Genomic DNA, 21,141 nt, shown 5'->3' with positions numbered 1-21,141 from the left:
AGAGGTTTTTTAATTCTGTCATCAAAATTGAAATGACTCCCACTCAGATACCTTAAATCATCAGAAGTGGGAGAGGCCTCAGATGATCACCCAGGTTAATCACCCTTCCACGCTCCTAGCAGACATCACTAATCAATTGTGGCTCTTTCTGCTCAGCCCACATGTGGCTTCGGCCACTCTGAATAGGCTTGAATTGTTAGGTAAGAGGAATCCATTTACTATTCCTGCTAGGCTAACCTCCTTTTTTTTTTTTTTAGAGATATTCAAAGTGAAACTCAGAGAGGCTTAGTGAGTTTTGGCTTGGATATAAGTCTTGATTCCACGCTAAGTACGTATTTCCTCCTGATGCCTTGCTGCTATAATCCAGCACAGATCCCACAGTGATTGTCAAACATCCACCAAAGGAAAATACCTCCTTTTCAGCAATTCCCTCTCCTATCTCCCTCAGCCCCCCCCCACGCCTACCCCAAAATCCTGTTAATTACAACAGTGCACCAGGTTCCTAGTAAACAGTGGTAAGTGGAGTGTGAGCAAGCTGGATTCAAACCCCGGTAACCCTAGGATCTGGCAGGTTACTGAACCTCCCTGTTTTGAGTGTGCCTGCTTCTCCTGGTAAGCTTCACGAAGGCAGTTGTTTCTCTACTTCACCTCCTTCCAGATCACCTGGAGCAGTGCTGACACAATATTTATGCTCAGTGAATATGTGTTGAATGAGTGGCAATATCACTATTTTGAAAGGTGGTTGTGACTTCATGTTAGGTATCTGGTCCCTTTCCCTTGGGACCCTTCCCTTATGAGCTAACTCTTTTGAATCCAGATATTGGGTTTTATACATGCTCTTCTGGGTTCAGACTGTGATATCTGGCAACATAATGATTTAAAATGAAACAAATTCTGCCCAGCTGGTGTGGCTCAGTGGTTGAGCATCAACCTATGAACCAGGAGGTCACTGTTCAATTCCCGGTCAGGGCACATGCCCAGGTTGTGGGCTCGATCCCTAGTAGGGGACGTGTACAAGGCAGCTGACCAGTGATTCTCTCATCATTGATGTTTCTATCTCTCCCTCTCCCTTCCTTTCTGAAATCAATAAAAATATATTTAAAAAAATAAAATAAAACAAATTCTACTTCAGCTGAGTCCTTGGGATGCCCCCATGGAGACCAAAAGCCCAGTTGGCCTTCGCCTGGGTGTCTAAGCCAGTAGATGGGAACTAAAAGTGACCCTGTTGTGGTTCTTTGTAATTTGAAGAAGCGAAAGCAGAGCGCCCGTTCCAGGAGTGCCCTGCTGGGTCACTGGCCAGCCAGTGAGAAGTCAGGAGCGGCTTCCCCTTTAGTCCACAGTCCCAGACGGGAGGGGGAGGGGGGGAGCATGTGTCTCCCGCACACTTTCTTGGTGTCTGACATTGCTCTCAGTCAGCGTGAGGATAGAAGAGGAAGGAATTGAACGGTCTGGCATCTCTGGCTCATTGGCTTGAGGTATGGAATTACAGCCTGGCGTGTTTGAGCCTTTTATGCCTTTCTTCATCAGAAACTCTGATCAGGCATTTTCATTGCCCTGGGAAGCCTTTCTAGCAGAGTCCAGCTCAGTACCGTCTTCCTTTGCCAGGTATCAGATGACAGAATGTCCCAGCAAGGACGCTGCGTGGTGCCACCAAAAGCCGCATTGGCTCAGGAATCTAGGTTTAGTTTCTCCGGTTCCCTGGACTTCTGTTTCCTTACCTGTGAAACTGGGATTGCAGGAATGTGGTGAAGAATAAAGTAATATGTACAGTGTATGGCACTTTGACGGGCATTGAGGAAGTTAGTACCCTTTTGCAGCTCACAACATCTTTCTGAATTTTTGCTTGTGGGTGGATGGGGGTGGTGAAAACAGGAAGTTCTCATGGGGAAGGTGGGGAAGACAGGGACTGAGGGTCATTCCTGGTCTACACTGAGAATTCCCACTGGCCTGAGGCAGCTGTGGGCAGCCCCAAAGTCATCCCATCTACTGTCATAGCCACATAACTGGCCTCCCTCCTCTTGCCCCTGCTGTCTTCTACCCAGGCCCGATTAATTGCCAGAATTTTTGCAGTGACTAGCACAGTCCGCTATGAGTAGGCTGCCCCCCTTTCACCTCCCCACCTTATAGAACCCAAGTTTGTGTGCCTGATGCTTCGAAAGCCAAAACTCAAAATGTCAGAGTTTGGAGTAAGGAAAAGTTTATTGACCAACTGAGAATCTGGGAGACTTAATAGTGCCTCAAATCCCTGTTATTCCCTGGACTAGGTTAAGGGATTTTAAGGAGTTAGGGGGAACCAAGTGTGCCAAAGGCCTGGTGAGACAGGTTTTAATTGGAGGACCTTGGAACTTGGCCATTTATGGTAGGAGGAGTCAGCACTGGATCTTCCTGGACAGCGGACCCTTCACTTTTGAAAGGGTACCGCGTTCAGGTTCCAGTTATATCCAGGTCCTTCGGTGTATGTATGTGTGTTGGGGAGAGAGCTTGGGGTGGGGTGGGGGGCAGGGGGAGATGGGGACAGGTGGTGAGACCGGTTCCAGGTGCAGCTGGAGGCCAAAGTTCTCTTCTCTGCACATGCTTCAGCTGCATGACCTGCAGTTTTGGTCTCTTGTGTCTGAAAAACAACTCAGTGTCTTGTTAAACAGGACAGGACCATTTGAAGCTATTTCTGTGGTTACACTGCAGGCTCTGCTCCATCTTCACAGGCCACCTGTTCATTCACCAGGCCACTCCCCCTGCTGGGCCTTTGTTTTTGCCTGTTCCTTTCCCTCTGCCTTTTGCTTGCCTCAGAAATCTATGCAGCTTTTTGCCCTGTCTTGGTTCTTGCTCAGCTATTACCTAGTCAGGGAGGCCTTTCATTTGCCTCCCTACTCCCTCTGCCCCAACTTGGCTCTCTCTGGCTCTGTGCTTCCCCCCTCTTTTCCCTACTTCCCATGCTTTACGTGTTCCTTGGCTGCCTTTTTCCTCCCACTGGAATATAAGCTCCTTGAAAGCAGGGACTTTGGTATGTCATTCCATTACTCGAACCAAGGAGTTGTTGAGTGATTGTGCCCCACTCCCTGCATCCTCTACCTGCACAGGTATCTTGTGAGGCATTCTCCTTCAGGCCTTGGGTTCCTTTCCCTCCTCATCTCCTCTCAGAATCCTGCAAGTGGCCCTAAGGAGCTGCTGCTAACTGAGGTTTTGCTGTGTGTCAGGCCTGTGCTGAATACTTACATCCTTCATCATTTACTTAGCATGAGGCCCTATGACGTGGGTCTTATTAAAGACGAGAGTTTACCCAAGGTCAGAGCTGGGCAGTGGCGGAGCAAGCCCAGGATAAGTGGTATTATCCCAGAGTTTACAGATGTGGAACTGGAGTCTCGAGAAGCTACAATGCCTTGCTCAAGTTCCCCAGGTGTCTGACCCAGAGCCTGACATGATTCCATGTGTCATATGGCCTCCCATGGATCAGTACAAATATTTTACAACTTCATCTTTTTCCCTTGGAAACACCACTCACTCATTCAGTAATTGCCAGTTAAGTGCTCTCTGTAATTTAGTGCCAGGCACTAAATATGTTACCATTTCTACTTAGGTCTTATTCAGGTGCTCTGTGTACACTATCTTATGTAATCCATACAGCAGTCCTGGTGGTTTTCCATGTTAGAGATGAGGAGACTGAGATTCAGAGAAATGAATTAATTTACCTAAAGTCAAGTAGTAACTCACTGAGCCATGAATTTAACCCAGGTCTGCCTGATTTCAAGTTTTATTCCTAACTTTTATGCTCTTTTGTTTTCCATTAGGGAATAAATATTCTTAAAATACTTCAAAATTAGCAATAACAAGCATAGGTCACAGCAAGAAAGAAGGTGGGCTCTGTGCGTAAGAGGAGCTCCCTCTGGGGACACTCAGTTGCAGCTCCTCCTTCTCACAAAAGCAGTTTCGGTTGGTCTTGAGTAAGTGTACTGGGCTCTTAGCACCAACTTTGACTCTCAGTCCACATACGTGTGAATTCAGGCTTTAACTTGCCAGGCCTGCTCAGGTAGGCCCAGTGCTTCCTTAAAGTCCCCCTGGTGACGGCACTAGGTCTCCTGGACCTGAGGGTCATGAGGACACTGGGGGACTTTCGGCTCCTAAAGATGGCCTGAGGTTTTTCATCTTCTCAGACAGAGACACAGTCTGTTTTAGTCAAATACTTCATGCAAAACATTCTCTTTTGCTTTTCAAAAGCCTTGGCCTGCCCAGCACTCAGGGGTAATGGAGTATGAAAGGCAACTATTCTTTGCAGGTCCAGTTTGCTCAGCTGGCCGGGGGCTGTGCCGGGCGCCTGCTGACTGGGCCAGGCTGGGTTGGCCAGACCTGGCTGGCCTGGGGCAACGGAAGTGTTTGAAGTCCTGCCCTGCTCACAGGCTGGTTTGCTTCATTGTTCTTCTTTGCCCCCTTGCATCCAGGTGCAGCCTGGGTTTTCTGCTCTAATACTACTTTTACTCAGTTTCAAAACATAACATACACATTCCCTTCACTTCTCACATAAGCTTTTAAAAGTTTAGGTTGATATAAACAATGAGGAAATTGGTTTGGTGGGCAAGATAAAGAAGCCTGCTTCGGGTAAAAGGCGTCTCGGGGAACGAGAAGGTGGGGGTGGGCTAGAGTAGGTCATTCTCTAGGATGGGAGCCCAGGCTGTAGTGTGGGGCCCACCCTGTGAGTGTGGGGTCACTTAGGGTGGCAGGGATCTTTCCTAGGATTTATTCTTCCAAATAATAATAATGAGGCATTAGCTGGCCGGCTGCAGGATCTGTGCCCAGGCGGTGTGGCATGGCGCCCATAGGCTCCTGCTGCCCGGTGGTCAGGGTGGTTAGCCACGGGGAGGAAATCTTCATTCTGCTTATATTGTGGCTCCCGGAGTTGAGATGTGCTGAAATGTGGGACATCATGACAGGATTGGTGTCTGAGTCACCAGTGAGGGCTTAGCCTGGCAGGCATAACACAGATGTGGTGACCAAGTCCAGCTCGATCAGGGGCCGGAGAGTGGCTTCTCCAAACCTGACTTTCGAGGCTCGGCTCTACCCCAGGCTGCGACTTCCGGGTTACACCACAGTTCTTGGACACAGAAAGGGGCCTCGTATTTATTTTTTTAAAACATTTTTATTGATTTCAGAGAGAAAAGGAGAGGGAGAGAGACATAGAAACATCACTGATGAGAGAGAATCATTGATCAGCTACCTCCTGCACGCCCTATACTGGGAATCGACCCCACAATCCGGGCATGTGCCCTGACCGGAATCAAACCATGAACTCTTGGTTCATAGGTCAATGCTCAACCACTGAGCCATGCCAGCCGGGCAGGGGACCTCATTTATAAAAGAACTTTTAAAATTACAGAAGTATCTCCTATAGAATGTAGATAATACCCATAATTTTGCTATCCAGAGATAGTCGTCAACATTTCGGTATAAATCTTTGGTGTACTTTTAGTTTTTTTATGATGCAGCCCCTTTTGGAAGTTCAACTAGTGTGTTAATCTCTATCCATGGGGTATATTTACAGCTGATATCATGCTACATGAGAGTATTGTTGGGCAGTTTTTGTTTTCTTCTTTATTTTAAATTCATCAAGTCCAGGTCTCCTCAGCAGCATCTCAGCCCTATAGAATATGCAAGTCCTTGCTGAGGAGCAGTGATCACTGTTCATTGAAGTATCCGTTTCACCACTGCCGATCATGCGGGGTTTTCTTTCCCCCACTCTAAATTATTCTTGTTTTAAAAAATCTTAGTACAGACTTGGTGTGGTGAGCACACAGTACAGTGTACAGATGATGGTTGTGGAATTGGGCACCTAAAACCCCTATAATTTTGTTAACTAGTGTCACCCCAATAAAGTCAATAAAAAGGAAAATAAAATAAAAATCTCAGTACAGTGGAAAGCTCTACAATTTAGCCCTTTATCTAGCTTATGGAAAAACAGCAACAATAATAGCTATAATTTATTGTTTGTTTTGTGCCTGGCATGAAGCTAGCTGCTTTTTGAGGCGTTAATCCTATAAACTTTATAACAATCCCAAGAGGTCAGTGCTGTTATTGTCTCCTTTTTCAGTTGCAAAATCCAAGCCACTAAGAGGTTAAGGAAATTGCATTTTGCTTAAATGGGCCATGCCAGGTATAGCAAGTGTAACCCAAGCCCAGCACCCCTGATGGAGAGGACCTGGCTCCTGCCCGCTCAGCTGAACTCACTGGCAGGCGGGGCTGGGAGACCCTCAGGGACAGACCAGTGAGTAGATCGTGGCAGTATTTGTGGTCTGCCCCGGTTTTCTGCTGTTCCAGACTTGCCTTGGCTCCTTGAGGGAGTGGCTCCCTCCTCCAGGAAGTATTGACTTTCCTGTGGACTTACCGGAAAGCGTTATCAGCTCGCAGCCAGAAAGCTTGCTGCTACCAGGGCTGCAACCGTTTTGGCTTTGAGAGGCCATTGCTGCCCCCTCCTTTTCCCACTGCTGGGCTCAGTGGCTTTTCCTCATTCAGTCACAGGTGCCTTACAGGTTCAGGCTGGGATCCTGATTGGCAAAAGTGGCACACCCCCTAGTGATGCCTTTACCCATCCTCAGGCTTTTAGACTAGAGTTTCTGAATCTGGAGAAGGGAGTAGAACCACCCCCCACACACACACACACACACGTGCACACACAACACACACACACGTGCACACACATTCTTTTTCTAGGGAGTGTACTTGGGGTGTGTGTGGTGATGTGAAGAACTTTTTCCTTGGGGTCCCAGGCATCAGGCCCTTTTCCCAGGGACACACCTGCTTAAAGATCCTAAGTTGGGAACAGCCTAGGAAAGATTCTGATGCATTTTCCTGAAGGGGGGAAAAATCTCAATTAGACTTTTTTTAGTAGCGTCTTGGCTCCTTCTGAGCTTTTGCATTTGCCCTTGAAATGAGTTCATTTGGTAACCTAGGAGACCTTGTCAGCTGGAGGATTTTAGGGAGACTGTTCAAGATTGTTATTTGAGTTGTTCTTAGTGGGATAAAAATAGATTTTTGCTTTGGGAGTGTGTGTATAATGGGTAGTTTATAAAGGATCAATATCCTCCCTTCCTTCCCTCCGCCCCCCCGTATCCCCCCACATAAGCCCTGTCCATGTACCCTTGGGCAGCTGTGGGTAACCATGACCTCCTGAAGGCTCTCAAGGGGCCCCTCTGGAGAAGGTGTCTTTTGTGGCTGCGGGGTCCCCTCTCTCTGACCCAGGCAGGCTCGGACCCTGAGCTCCCTTTGCTCGCTTGATGTTCCCTAAGACCTCCTCTAGTCAGACTGATCCCTTCTGGACAAAGTGATGGTTCAGATACCAGGGACTGCCCTCAGCCATTTCAGGAAGGTTCAGAATGAGCCGAGAGCTCTTGAAGGGTTTCAACTGGCAGAAGTAGGAGTGACTCCCTTCCTTAAGAGCTTAAGGCTGACCGGGTCTTCATATTTTTAATCAGTAATGCTTTGCTGTTGCTTAAGAAAATAGTCAGCTAAGCCTATGTCTACAGCCTTTTTACAAGACAGGCCGGAAACAGCTTTTCCAACTGAGGTAAAAGGTGCAAGAGAGATTGTTCATTCTGTTGTTCACGCATTCATTCACTCATTGGTTAATTCATTCCTTCCACATCTCCGGTATGGCAGGTCTACTGAGTGTGCCCTGTGCAAGACTAGGGGCTTAGAGTGGAAAGTGACACTGGAGCCCTCAGCATTTTTATCCAGGTAGAATCAGGAGCGAAGGGTTCATCTTAGAGGTCAAAAGGAATTCTGAACAGGATCATTCCCTGTTCCAGCAGGGCAGAGGGTGGTGAGGAAGGGGGCTGGTAGAAGGGTTCTTGGTGGTCAGCTCCAGCCTCCTATTGGTAGTAGGTAGTTAGGATGGCTGAGTGCTGGTGACATCATTAGGAGGCAGTGCCCCCTGCCTTCCTAGGTTATCGCCCAGCAACCTGGCATCCACATGGAGTTGGGCTCAGGCAGTACTTAGGGGAAATAGACGCCTCTTTTGCCCCATTTCCATGTCTCTTGTTTAGTCTTTTAAAAGACTCAATTCATTGTGTAAAGAGAAAAATAGTCTATAGGTCTCCTACCACCTTTACATAATACCCATGTTGCTTCCGGGTATCTCAGCACTGAGGGAGTCCTGCCTTCTGTCCTTTAGGTCTCTGTCTTGGGAGTAATAACAGCAGCTAGTGTGTACTGAGTACCTGCTGTCTACTCATCACTGGCCTATTAGCTCATTAAGCCCCTGAAGAACCCAGTGAGGCTGCAGGTACTATTATTTCCCCATTTGACAGGTGAAGACACTGAAGCTGTGGGAGGTGGTCATACCCTCAAGGTGGCATTGAGAGAGGACCCCAGGGTATCCAACGCCAGAGCCACCTCTCCCCATCTATAGTGTTCCTAAGAGACATGGTCATGCGAGGCCCAAGATATTGGGGTCTGCTTGTGCTGCTATCCGGGGAGGGGCACTTGACTAACGATGACAGCGGGGCTGCAAGAGTGTGCCCTAGCTTGTGTCTGCCTAGCTTCCAGTTTGCTGAGAGTCCCTGCTCTCCAAACCGGTGGTGCTATAAATAAACCCATCACTTGGGCAGCTACACCCAGCTCAGTGGGTGGGGAGCAGTGCGATGCCTTCTGTTATTTCTGACACACTGGAGGCTCCCGAACAGCCGCTCCACCTCCACGGCCAACCCCACTCAGTTTCCCACCATAGGGTTTTCATCACAAGGATTAGCCTGTTTCTTCTATTTGAATGGAAAGATGGTTGGTCAGTCATGATGTTGGAGACTTTTTTCATTTTCTTTTTTAAAAATTTTAATGATTTCAGAGAGGAAGGGAGAGGTAGAGAGAGAGTTAGAAATGTCAATGATGAGAGAGAATCATTGATCGGCTGCCTCCTGCCCACCCCCCACTGGGGATGGAGCCCACAACCTGGGCATGTGCCCTGACCGGGAATAGAAGCATGACTCCCTGGTTCATAGGTCAACATTCAACCACTGAGCCACTGAACCACTAAAGTTCATCGAGCTTTAGTGACAAGCTGACTAGAACTGGTATTGTTGACCATGGAAGGGAGTTGCTTCCCTAAACTCTGGCCCTGTCTCCCAGACCAGCAGAGTTCTAGTCAGAGTCCTACAGGGCAGGCACCCCTCTCTCTCTTTCTCCACTGGGGAAGGCTCTAGCTTCACATTTGCCAAATGGCACTCTCAGTGGGCGAGGTGGTGGCTTTCAGGACCCTTTGTCATTGGCTCTGGGCGACTGTTGGCTTGTGGCAGTGTTACTGAGGAGCAGGCATCGTTGTAGGTAACTTGGCAGAGCTACCCCTCCCCACCCCATTCCTTCCAAGTCTATAAGGATGACCTTTGTTGCTCTGAAATGGTGGGCAGTGTGCTGCGGGAGTAGAGAGCAGGGGAGGGGACTGTCCTTACAAAGGGAGATCTGCCTCGAGTCACCTCCTCTCCATGTTTGTTGAGAGTGGTCACCCTGTCCCATCCCTGACCTTAGAACTCACCTGCACCAGGCCTCCAAAACTGAGGTGCATTTAGGTGAAACACAACTATTTTTACTATCACAAAATTAAGCCTGTCAGTGGAGGAAGAAAACAGCCTGGGGTGCTTTGCATAAATATATGTGCTAGAACTGTTAATCAGTAACGCGGGAATCTGGTACGTGCTGAAGCCAGTTGTGGTCTGTATACCTAAGATAACAACACACTTTGTGTTCAGTAAAAATGATATGGCAATATTTGCCTTATCAAACACTCAGTGGGTACTGTTTGAACGAGACATCTGAGGCCGGCACTCAGTGTGACTCAGACTAATACTGCTGATAACAGAGCAGCCTGTGCCCGTCTGTGCCTGGACACTAATTGGTAGAACCTAACAGCTACCGCCTTGCCTTGGTGATCTCTGCCCATTTGGACAAGTTCCAAAGGGCCAGTTCCCCTCAAAGTAACCTCTCCATTTCCCCCCTGTAATCCAGTGCCTGAAAACCAGGAAAATAATAGTTTTTCTCATTTCTATTTAGTTCCAAAATCATGGCAGTTGTCTTATATTCAGGAGCCATTCACTGACACTGGGCACTTGTGATTTCTGAGTCTATTTCTGTTCTACTCTTGCCTTTTCTTTCATTACTGTTTCTGTGATTCCAAGCATCTTTCCTGCTGCTGAGCAGGATATGGAATCACAGCTCGTGCAGTAATTACCGTCACCACCGCCCCTCCTGGGGGCAAGGGGAGTCCGGCCATGATGACTCTATCAGTGAGAAGCCGGGGCTGTGACAGCCAGGGCCAATATCAAATGATTCCATTTCGGGTGAGCCACTCACTAGCCATCGTTTCTTTAAATGTTCTTATATTAGCATAAGGGAAGAGAAAGGAGGACAGAGCAGTAATAAAACTGACACTCTTCTTAGCTCTCTGTAAGGATCTGCCCTGATTTTTAATCCAGTTGTGTTTATCATTGGTCCCACCCAATGTGAGCTTCCTCAGTAGGTCTCTGGCTCTTTTTCTAAATGGTCTGTGAGCTGCCTGAGTTGGGAAAGATGCCTTTTATTCCGGGAATCCCCTGCAGGGTTGGCTGTGTTAGGAAAATGAGAAGTGGTCATGTGAGCAGGGAGAGAGACTGAGCTTAGTGTCAGCAACGGCAGCTTGTTTCTCCTTCAGCACATCCGGCTTGTGAGATGGAGCTGGAGCAGTCTGCCAGAGTCTGCGGCGGGAGGCAGGTGGGCACACGGGCAGGCAGAGTGGACTTTTGGATGACGAGGATGTGCCTGGACCTGGCTGGAGTCCAGGCTGGCCCCAGGGGACTGCAGGGTTGATTTAGGCTCCAAACGAAGAGATCTGAAACTGCTTCGGAACAGAACGTCCCTGAGCTACTGGCATAGTTTTGCCTGCTTTGAGGCTCGGCTCTGGTGTCTTTCCTCCTTAGGGTGTTGAGGTACCTGGAATCCTCAGGAATAAGCAGAGGAAATAATGTAGGAGGTAAAATATTGAATAAAAGTGATCATTTTAACCGGTTGTTTAATCCTCACCTGAGGGTATTTTCCCATTGATTTTTAGTGAGTGGAAGGGAGGGGGGAAAGAGAGAGAGAGAAACATTGATGTGAGAGACACATCGATTGGTTGCCTCCAGCATGTGCCCCGACCAGGGCTGGGAAACTGAGATATGTGCCCTTAACCAGAATGGAACCCGGGACCCTTCAGTCTGAGGGCTGATGCTCTCTCTATCCACTGAGCGAAACTGACTAGGGCATATTTTTTTTAATCAGTTTTTAAGTATACAGTTTAGTGGCATTAAGTACCTTCACATTGTTATGCAACTGTCACTTTAATCTTCCCAAATTAAAGCTCCATACCAATTAAACAATAACCCCCCCCCCCCCGCCCCAAAGCCCTGGCAACCATCCTTTCCATCTATGAATTTGACTGTTCTTGGTACCTTCTATAAGTGGAATCATACAATATGTGTCCTTCTGTATCTATCTTATTTCACTTTGCATAATGTCTCGAAGGTTCACCCATGTTATAGCTTGGGTCAGAGTTATTTCCTTTTTAAGGCTGAATAATATTCCATTGTATGTATAGACCACATTTTGTGTATCCTTTCATCCATCAATGGACACTGGGTTGTTTCCACTTCTTGGCTCTTGTGAATATGCTGCTGTGAACATGGCTATGAACAAATACCTGCTTGAGTCCCTGCTTTCAATTCTTTGGGTAAGAGTTTTAAAACACAAGAGCAAGGTGTCTTTAAAGGTAGTTTCTGATGAATCGCCCTTCTCCACCGAGGGCTGGACTTGCAGACGAAAAGTCAGCTTTACTCGCCATCTAATTTTAGACTCCAACATACCCACACTGGTCACTTGTAACATCATATTTCATTTTGATATTTGACCGGCTTTCACAATGTTACGATTCAGTTTTACAAATTACATGCCATTGACAATTCTTAGTTGTGATTATAGGGCACCCTTGTCACTCAGAGGTGGGCATGGCACTAGACAGTGCACCTTCGTCAGCTGGCTGCTCTAGGGGTTGAAGGCTCTCACTGACTCTGCCCCTCCTGACCCAGTCGGGCTGTTCTTTGGCCTTGTCCCCAGACCAGGGTCTGTCCTGGGACCTGAAACCCTGAGCCCACTGACAACCGAGGCTTAGGCCACTCGTCTTACACGCGTGCAGCTTTGTGCAGGCACGACAGTGTCCTCTGTGTCTGCTGGTTCTTGTCACCTGTTTTATTTCATCCAGTTCTTACACAACATTTTTAGCATAATTAGAATTATATGTAATCTTTTTTCTGAAATTCCTTGGCATTCGGAGTTGCCATAAGGTCTGGTTTTCCTTGCGTCAGCTTAGAACTAGTCGTAGGGCCCTCGGGAAGTGGTAAGGTGTACACACCTGGGGTAATGGGCTTTCGAAGGATTCAGCTGTCCTGGCATGGGTCTACCTCTGGAAAAGACCTCCTTAGGCCAGTGCCCCTCTGTATTTGCCAGACCAGTTAGGAAGTGGAGATGGCTGGTTGTGAAAGTCTTACCTTCGTGGGCACATGGTTATTTTCTGTGTTAATTTCATGGAAATTCTCCAAACCCACAAATGAGCCAACCCCAACCTCTTCTGCGTAGCCAAGGACAGTCGCCAGTGCCCCGGCAGACTTTGAGCCCCTGGTACAGTGAGGACCTAGCCCGTGGGCACACGGCCTTGTGAGTCCCTGCCACTGTGGCCACCTGTCCCTGGCTGGAAGGCTTTGGGGGCTGCATGTTGACTGCCACTGCGTGCTCCTAGTTCCCGTCCACCTCGTGCTGCCCTGTGTGCCTCAGGCCCCGCGGGGCAGCTCCCGGAGAAGCCTGTACCCGCACTTGGGAACTCCTCGTCTAGTTTAGGCAGTTGTAAACCCAGAGGTAAACCAGCCATTTCTGAGACAGTCCTATTTTCTTGTTCTGTTTCAGTGACACAGGAATGAAAACCTTGCTGGCATACAAAGGGAAAGTCTCCTGTCCTTACCCCCAGCGCTGGCCTCGCGCTCCATAATGTGTCCTGTTCTGTTGCCTGCCCTTTTCATCTGAAGACTCCCCTTGACCCCCTGTCTCGGTGCCGCCTTCCTCTTAAGGACTGCTTGATGTTCCTGAGGCTGTTTCAGATGATCGTAATGATAGTGCGGTAGCAGCAGCTCAGAGTCAGAAAGGTCTTGATGGGCTGGCCTCCATCCGGAAGGCCCCCAAGGAGATGCTGGGAGCCTCTTCTCTCTTCTCAGGCTGACTGTTGCCTTCTCCTACCTCTTGGGCACAGGGCTGCAGAGGTCGGGAGGGGAGAGGATAGGAGTCAAATGATATCTTGTTGCCAACCCATTTTAATTTCTTTGGAGCTTCACTGCAGACACCACAGTCAACCCTGCTTTTTACAGGTCACGACACTGAAGCTCAGGGAGGTGAAGGGGAGGCCCGAGTTGGGGGCAAGCTGAACTGGATGGAGCCTGAACCCAGCAGGAAGGAAGGGGTGCTGACGCGTCTGCACTGGGATGAGGGGAGAAGGCATGAGTACATGCTTAGCTGTGGCCGCAGTTTTAGTCCCCAGCTGGTTGCTTGGGGGGTTTGTTGTAGATGCTGGAGGATGAAGGGAGGAGTTTGCCAGACAGCAGATCAGATGCTTCTCAGAGGAGCAGAAAGATCTGTCAGGTGGAGAAAAGCCTTTCACACAGTAACCCAACCTCGGCGAGGTTTCTGGCCTGGACCCTGGGAGGGTCCCACGAATGAATCCGGCAGCTGTTCCTGGATCCGACAGGGAGAGGGGGCACTGTTCTGCCCTGGGGCAGGAGCCATTCCTCTGGCAGGGCGAGAAGGAAGAGGTCGATCAAGGGGCGCACAGCCAGATCCCGGAGGCAGGCTGTTGTCTCTGCTCATGGGTGTCAGTGTCTGTACAGAGAAGCTAAGAAATCGCAGATGGTTTAGGCAGGTGCCTGTGAGGCCCACTGTGGTTTCCTGCTGGGGTGAGTGGCCACCGAGCCTGGAGTACCTGGGCCTTCAGTGATGGGGCAGGTTATCTCTAGGCATGGGCCTGGTAGTCAGGATGCAGGTCTGTCTGTGGCGCTTGGTCACAGCCCCTGTGTTGCTGTCCTGTTTGTTCCTATGCTAACTAGGTCCCTCTTCTGTCCCAGGCTCCATGTATCGGCTCCCTGCCTCCTGCCCTGGGTGCTGCTCTGTTCTGAGCCCTGTCTGAATTCCCAGAGTCATACTTCTCAAAGATGTGACCATGTTTCCCCAACCTGAACCTGGGTTCTGATGCCATGTGGTTGGCTGAGGCCAAAGGCAAGGTGAAGGGACTGTGTGTGTGCATGCACGAGCTGGGGTGAGGGCAGGACCTTGCGTTCCTGGCAGTTCCCCGCCAGCATGGGTCTCCTGGAGGTGCACTGGCCCTGTTATCTCTTCCCGACAGTAAAGGCCCCGCTGGTCTCGCAGGCCTTCGCTCCCAGAACAGCCTATGGCTCTGCCTTCTCCCCTCTTGTTTATTTCCGAGGCTTCTCCCCAGAGTCCGGGTGAGCCCTCTTTCTCTCTGCCTGTCTGGATCTGCTACGAGAGGCCTGCTCTTTACTCAGTCAGGGAGGGGTCTGCCTAAAGGGTCATTGTCATTTGAATAACAGTAATAACAGTGAACATTTATTGACCCCTTTACAATGTGCTAGGCACTGCTAAGTGTTTTACATGCCTGCCAGGGACCAGCCCCAGCGGTCCAGGGGTTCCCAAAGGTGTGGACGGAGTCGGCGAAGAATGTTTTACACGGAGACATTGTTCATAGCTCTCTAGCTCTCTTTAGTCTCCGTGGATCTTCCTGTGCCTGGCTGAGGCCACAGAGAAAGATCCCGAGGCAAACCGAGCCTTTATTTTATAGTCAGAGGTAAACAAGGTAGTGGTTTCCATAGTTACACTGTTCTTGTGTCACTTGTTTTTGTTCTTGTTGCACTTCCCTCAGCCCATTAGCTTCCCAGGTAAGATCTAGGGAGCATTATAAGGTCAAGCCTAATTATGCTTAAGAGGACTGTGCCCTCTAAGCTGGGGCTTGTTTGTGACTTTGCCAACAGGTCAGTCGGAGGTTTAACCCTATAGAGGCTCCCCACACATGCCAGTCTCTTAATTTTCCCAACAACCCTGTGGGGTGTATATTACTAATCTTGCCCCTATTTTACAGCAGAGGAAACTGAGGCAGAGAGGCTGTCACCTGCCAAGGTTACATGGCAAATGAGTAGATGAGTCTATTCAATCCAATTTGATGTCTGATTAAAATCTCTGTTCTGAAATCCTAATTGTGGTTTCTCCCACTGAATTGGAATAGTGCCTGGGAACTGGGGCCTGGATTGATTGGAGTGACAGTATCAGGCAGGGAGGTTCCTTCCCTGCTCCTCTCCAGAATTTGATGAGAAACACACACACACACACACACACACACACACACACACACACACACGCACGCACACTCCTTGCTGAACCTCAGGTTCCTGGGCCAGCTTTGGTAAGGGGTGGGGGGTCTGGAGAAGTGGGACAGAGCCTTTCTGAGAGCACAGCTGGTGCCGCTGCAGCTTGTCATTTTTTACGTTGCAGGGCGGGGCAGTCTCTGACCCCCAGAGGGATGTGCGATGCACACCTTGCCCACTGCAGCCCTCAGCATTGCTGAGGGTTCAGGGCAGCCCTGTGTCCGCTCTGTGAATACAGCCCTAGGTTGGCTCCTGCCTCCTCACAGCAAAACTGTCCTCACCAACTTTCCAGAGACCAGAGTTCTGCAACCACCGACAACAGGCAAGGTGCTTGAAGCCCAGAATTTCAGCGCAAAGAATTCACACTTTTCTTCGGATTATTAGGCAGCCAAGTACTAGCCTTCACACTGCATGTGCCTAGAATTGGATTCCCTGACTCATGAAAGGAGCTTCCCAGAGAGCACTCAAAAGCCTCCTAAAAGGAGCTGAGTCAGGGCTGAGCTGCACTGGGCTGAGAAGCAGCCTTCCTTGTAGGTTGATCCAGGTCTTGCAAAACCAGGGAATTTGGCTATGAGAGACCTGAGGACCTAATGGGTAGGGCCAGGTAGCGGGGTTGCTGATCATAGCTTGAGACAGAGCCATGGGCTCTGACTGCACAGTCTAGATGGCCAAAGCGAAAGTGGGTAGGAAGGAGGAACCCAGACGTTTTGAAGGAGTGACATGATGGGAAGTTACATTTAGAACAGTGGGAGTGTACTTACCAGTGTGGCCAGGTCTGTAAGCGTGAGCCCTGTTTAGTCATGTTTACACATATCCTGTTTTTAAAATATAAATACATTGTTGCCCTGGCTCAGTTGTTTGGGTGTCGCCCTGTGCACCAAAACGTTGCCAGTTCAATTCCTGGTCAGGGCACATGCCCAGATTGCGGGCTCAATCGCTGGTAGAGGGCATGCAGAAGGCAGCCGGTCAATGTTTTACTCTCACATCAATGTTTCGCTCCCTCCCTCCCTCTCTAAAAGTATTAAAAATTAAATACATATATATTGTTAAGAATAAATTAAGCCCCAGATGGCTTGGCTCAGTGGATAGAGTGTCAGCCTGTGGACTAAAGGGTCCCAGGTTCGATTCTGGTCAAGGGCACATGCCAAGGTTGCAGGCTCGATCCCCAGTAGGGAGAATGTAGGAGGCAGCCAGTCAATGATTCTCTGTCATCAATGATGTTTCTCTCTCTCTCTCCCCTCTCCCTTCCTCTCTGAAATCAATAAAAATATATTTTAAAAAATAATAAATTGCCGAAACCGGTTTGGTTCAGTGGATAGAGCGTCGGCCTGCGGACTGAGAGGTCCCAGGTTCGATTCCGGTCAAGGGCATGTACCTGGGTTGCGGGTATATCCCCAGTGGGAGATGTGCAGGAGGCAGCTGATCGATGTTTCTCTCTCATCGATGTTTCTAACTCTCTATCTCTCTCCCTTCCTCTCTGTGAAAAATCAATAAAATATATTTAAAAAAATAAATAAATTAATTAATTAATTAAAATGTGTGTACTTACATTAAAAACAAACAAGCAAAAACCGACACGAGAGTACCACCTTCTAGTTGATTCTGGCCACACCTATAGCCCCCTCATGCAGTTGCCTCCTCTAAGCATTGGGACCACAGAGTGTGCAGGACTTTACAGACTTCAGTCCGATGATGAAAAGAATGATGAAGGCTGATTCTAGGAGCAGTAGGCAGGGGCTTGGGCTGAGGAGGCTTTGGCCCCATGTTCCAGCAATCCACGGTGGTGTGGAGGGCCCCAGAGGCAGAGTAGAGATGTGGAGGGGATATTTCCAGGACAAAGGAGACAGTGAGCCCATTGAGTATGTATTGCCAGTGTCAAGAGAAGGCCCAGGGGTGGCACTGCTTTCAAGGTCAGATGAGTAGGCACTGAACTTCCTGACGTAGGTACCGCTGAGGTGACAGGCTGGCAGAGGTGGATAGCAGCAGTGTGGGGCCTCGCTGCCAGAGGGACCCGGCTGAGGAACGGAGAGGACCAGCGCATGGTGTCCGCCCTCACGGGTGAGCAGAGACAGGAGAGCTGGGGGCTGGAAGACCTTTGACTCCTCGGGTTTGCAGAGGCAGAGACTGGCGGTCCCTGCTCCCTTGGTGCCCTTTCTCCAGGACCCGGCTTAGGTGGGCCCCTGTTCAAACCCAAAGGGGAGTGAAGAGGCTGGGGTTGGTTTGATAAATTCTGAAATGCCGCCAGCGGTGCTGCTGGAAGGGGGACATGTAGAAGGGACCCTGGCAGTGGTGTTTGGGACCTGGCATGGGGGAGAGGGGGTTTCTGCCTCACGGGGCTCAGCCTTAGGAATTGCATAATGCAGGCCATTCTGGTCTCTGAGCTGGAGGGAGTGCCATTTGATATACCTGCTGCTTCCTAGCGTTTGGCCAGGGTTGAAAGTCAGCAAGGCCTGAGGGAGGTGTCAGAATTGCACTGAAAGCACATCTGATACGTGGAACTTGGGGTCACAGGGGCCAGATCAGGCCATGAGAGGAGCAAGAATAACTGGGAGCACAGGTTAGGTGGAGTTGGGGCCCAGGGCGGTGTCTAGGCAACAGTGATATGGGAAGGCAGGCCAGGAATGAGGCCAGTGCCACCAGGGAGCCCAGGTCAGGCAATGCCAGCTGCCCACAAAGCCCCTGGAGCTGGAACTTGTGGCAGAGGGTAGAAGAGGTCAAAGCATGCTAGAACCAGGCCGGCCCTCCTGCCCACCGGACCCCCAATGACAGGAGAGGAGCAGCTGAGTGTGGCTCTGGAATCAGACAAGCCTGGATTTGAGAAAAATGTCGAATGCAAAGTAAAAGCCTCTATACCTTCCCACACCGACCTCTAAGTTTTGTATTCTTTCAGGAACTTGTGTATATGTGTGTTTGTGTTTATATATATCCTTTCATTCTACAAATAAAACAAAGCACTGCTCTATATCTTGCTTTTATCCCTTGCTTCATTTATTAGCAACATGGAAGAACCACCTAGTTCTTCATGGCTGCTTAGTATTCTCCATGTGCTATGCACTGACTTAGCTATCAGTCTCCAGGTGACAGAAATTGAAGTTCTTGATAGTTTGGGGTTATTTTGATACAGTACCAATTGCAGCATACACCTATTTTTAAACACCAGAATTATTTTTGTAGAAAAGTTCTAGATACAGTTCTGGGTCAGTGTTGTGTGTACCCCCCAACCCAATTTTCTTTCGAAGGGCTTCTACTAGTTCACACTCTTGCAAACAGTGTTGAGAGTTATAAATGGTGATAGTAACACAGCCTGTTGTGAGGATTAAATGAGATAATGTATAAAGCTTTCGGCCAGTGCCTGCCACATCAGGCTGCAGGCCACGGCTCACTGCAAACTGGATCACTGGTCAAGTATCCAGAAAGGTGCTAGTCTGGGTTTCAGAGAAGGGGAGGTGGCAGGAAACAGTGACCTAACAGTTGCTGAGCAGATGTCACCTTTATTTACACATTGAAGAAATGGCGTGCCAGACACTGGCATGGGACTGGACCAGTGAACCAGGTAGGCGTGGCTCCCCCCTGGTGGAGCAGCAGTCTGGAGAGCGAGGGAGACAGCCAACATGTCTCCACAGATTGTGTGCTAAGTGCTATCAGCACAGGATGCTGATGCTCATATTGCCCCCTGACTGGGTCTCTCTCTCCCCTGCCCTTCCCTGTCCCTCCCCTGCCCCCACTCTGCCCCCAGTGTACGTGATTCAACAGGAAAGGAAGAAGGACGACATCGGGTGTCAGGCAGCCTTGGCTGCATGCTGGGCCACCCTCTGCTGCTGCTGCCTCCTGGACAACTTGGACTGAGCAGCCACAACCCAAGTGCTCCTTCCAGGCATGCTGCCTCCTGTAACTGGAATAAACAACTAGTGCCACACAATTTCCATTTTTTCTTTCTTTGACAAATACTTAATTTGCAGATTTTTAAATTTTAGCACCTGTGATGGGTGTGAAATGGTATCTCACTATTCCAGTTTACCTTCCCTCGTTTTTAGTGACCTTGAATATATTGGTGATTTGCTTTTACAAATCTTTTGAATTGCCTTTGTATCTTCTTAGCCGCCCCCCCTTTATTTCTATTTGTCTTTTCTTACTGATTTGTAGAGTTTTTAAATATTCCACATACTAGCATGTTACTGTTACAGGTTTGCAAATATCTTCTCCCTGTCTCTCAATCTTTCTTATGGTGTATTTTCTAGTATGAAAGTTTTTAAATGTCATATTTATCATCTTTCCCTCATGCTTTATGTGCTTTAGTCTTTGAAAACTAACTTTCTATTCTAAGAACATAAAGATAAGCCTATATTTTCTTCTAAAATTTTTCACATAGAATCTTTAGTCCACCTAAATTTATTTTTGATCATGGTATAGGATAAAGTTCTGGCTTTCTTTTTCCATTTTGATAGTTCCAACACCGTGTATTGATTAGGTCATCCTTTACCCATTGATTTGAAAAGAGATTTGTCATATACCAAGTTTCCAATAAACAAATGGGCTAGAATCAGAAGTCTGGTATGTTAAACATCTTCCCAGCCCTGGCACATGCCCATTTTTCTTCCTCAGAATTTTCTTGGCTATTCTTGGTCTTTCACTCTTTAATCTGGATTTTAGGATGAGTGTGTGTCAGTTTCTGTGGAAAACCACCACGTTTGGCTTTAACTGGGATGACATGTAATTTACAGAGTACTTGGGCAAAGAGTTGACATACTTACAGGATTGTCTTCCTATCATGAACATGTTATCCCTCCACTTTTGTCTTTTAAATCCTTCAATAAAGTCAGATAATTTTCTTCATATAGCTTTTGCATATTCTTTGTTGGTTTTAAAATTGGAGTTCTCCTTAAGTACATTATAGTTTTAATGCTACTGTGAATGAATTGCTTTTTAAAAAATACATTTTGGGTAAAAACAATTTCTTCACTCTAGTGGGATCACAGATTAGAAGATTCTAACCCAGTTTTATCACCTTGGGGCACTTTAAATTGGGAAGAGCAGTTCATTGACCTGCCCTTTGCATACTCCCAGGGAAGCACCCACAGTCTACAAGGACCCACATTCACTCTGTAAATGCTGAACAGCTCCAGTATATTAGGTGATAGACCATATAGAACAGACTCCATCCTTGCCCTCATGGTGCTAACTGTAGGAGGGAACTAGACATTAAATAAATCCCATAGGTAATAACTGACCATCTATTTTCCTATGAAAAGAAGATATGTGTTGCTATGAAAACATAAAAGGGGTACCAACTTGCACAGTCTAGGAGGGATATGAAAGATGAGTAAGTGTCCTCAGGCAAAATGGTTGTAGGATGAACAGGTGCAAAGGCCCAATGGCAAGAGAGATCATGACTCATTTGAGAAACTAGAATCGACATGACAGAGAGCAATTGGATGTTGGGAAACAGATGAGAAAAAGGCAGGAGCAAGATAAGGGGCTCATAGCCCCAGTTAGGGATTTTGATTTTTGTCATGTGAATGGTGCTGGGAAGCCATTGGAGGATTTCAAGCAAAGGGATGACATGATCAAATTTGCATTTTGAGAGATCCCCTTGGCTTCCATGTAGAGAATGATGGAGAGACATGAATGCATTTGAAATATTTGGAAGTAAAATCAACAGGACTTGGTAATGGATTAGATACAGAGA

The 21,141-nt window shown here is 48.3% G+C and overlaps 1 long non-coding RNA gene across 1 annotated transcript in view; it reads left to right on the top strand.

Annotated features, from left to right (window-relative positions):
* The window catches only part of LOC118658126, a 39,109-nt gene extending 18,821 nt beyond the window's left edge, over positions 1-20,288 (top strand). Inside the window, exon 3 of the long non-coding RNA XR_004968217.1 lies at positions 19,192-20,288. This is a non-coding gene — a long non-coding RNA (uncharacterized LOC118658126). The remainder of the gene's footprint in view (positions 1-19,191) is intronic.
* Positions 20,289-21,141: the final 853 nt, after the last annotated feature.

This window comes from Myotis myotis, unplaced genomic scaffold (assembly GCF_014108235.1).
Source record: "Myotis myotis isolate mMyoMyo1 unplaced genomic scaffold, mMyoMyo1.p scaffold_m19_p_6, whole genome shotgun sequence".
NCBI classification, from domain to species: domain Eukaryota; kingdom Metazoa; phylum Chordata; class Mammalia; order Chiroptera; family Vespertilionidae; genus Myotis; species Myotis myotis.
Note: the sequence above shows the minus strand (reverse complement) of the source record. Positions and strands in the feature narration are given on the sequence as shown.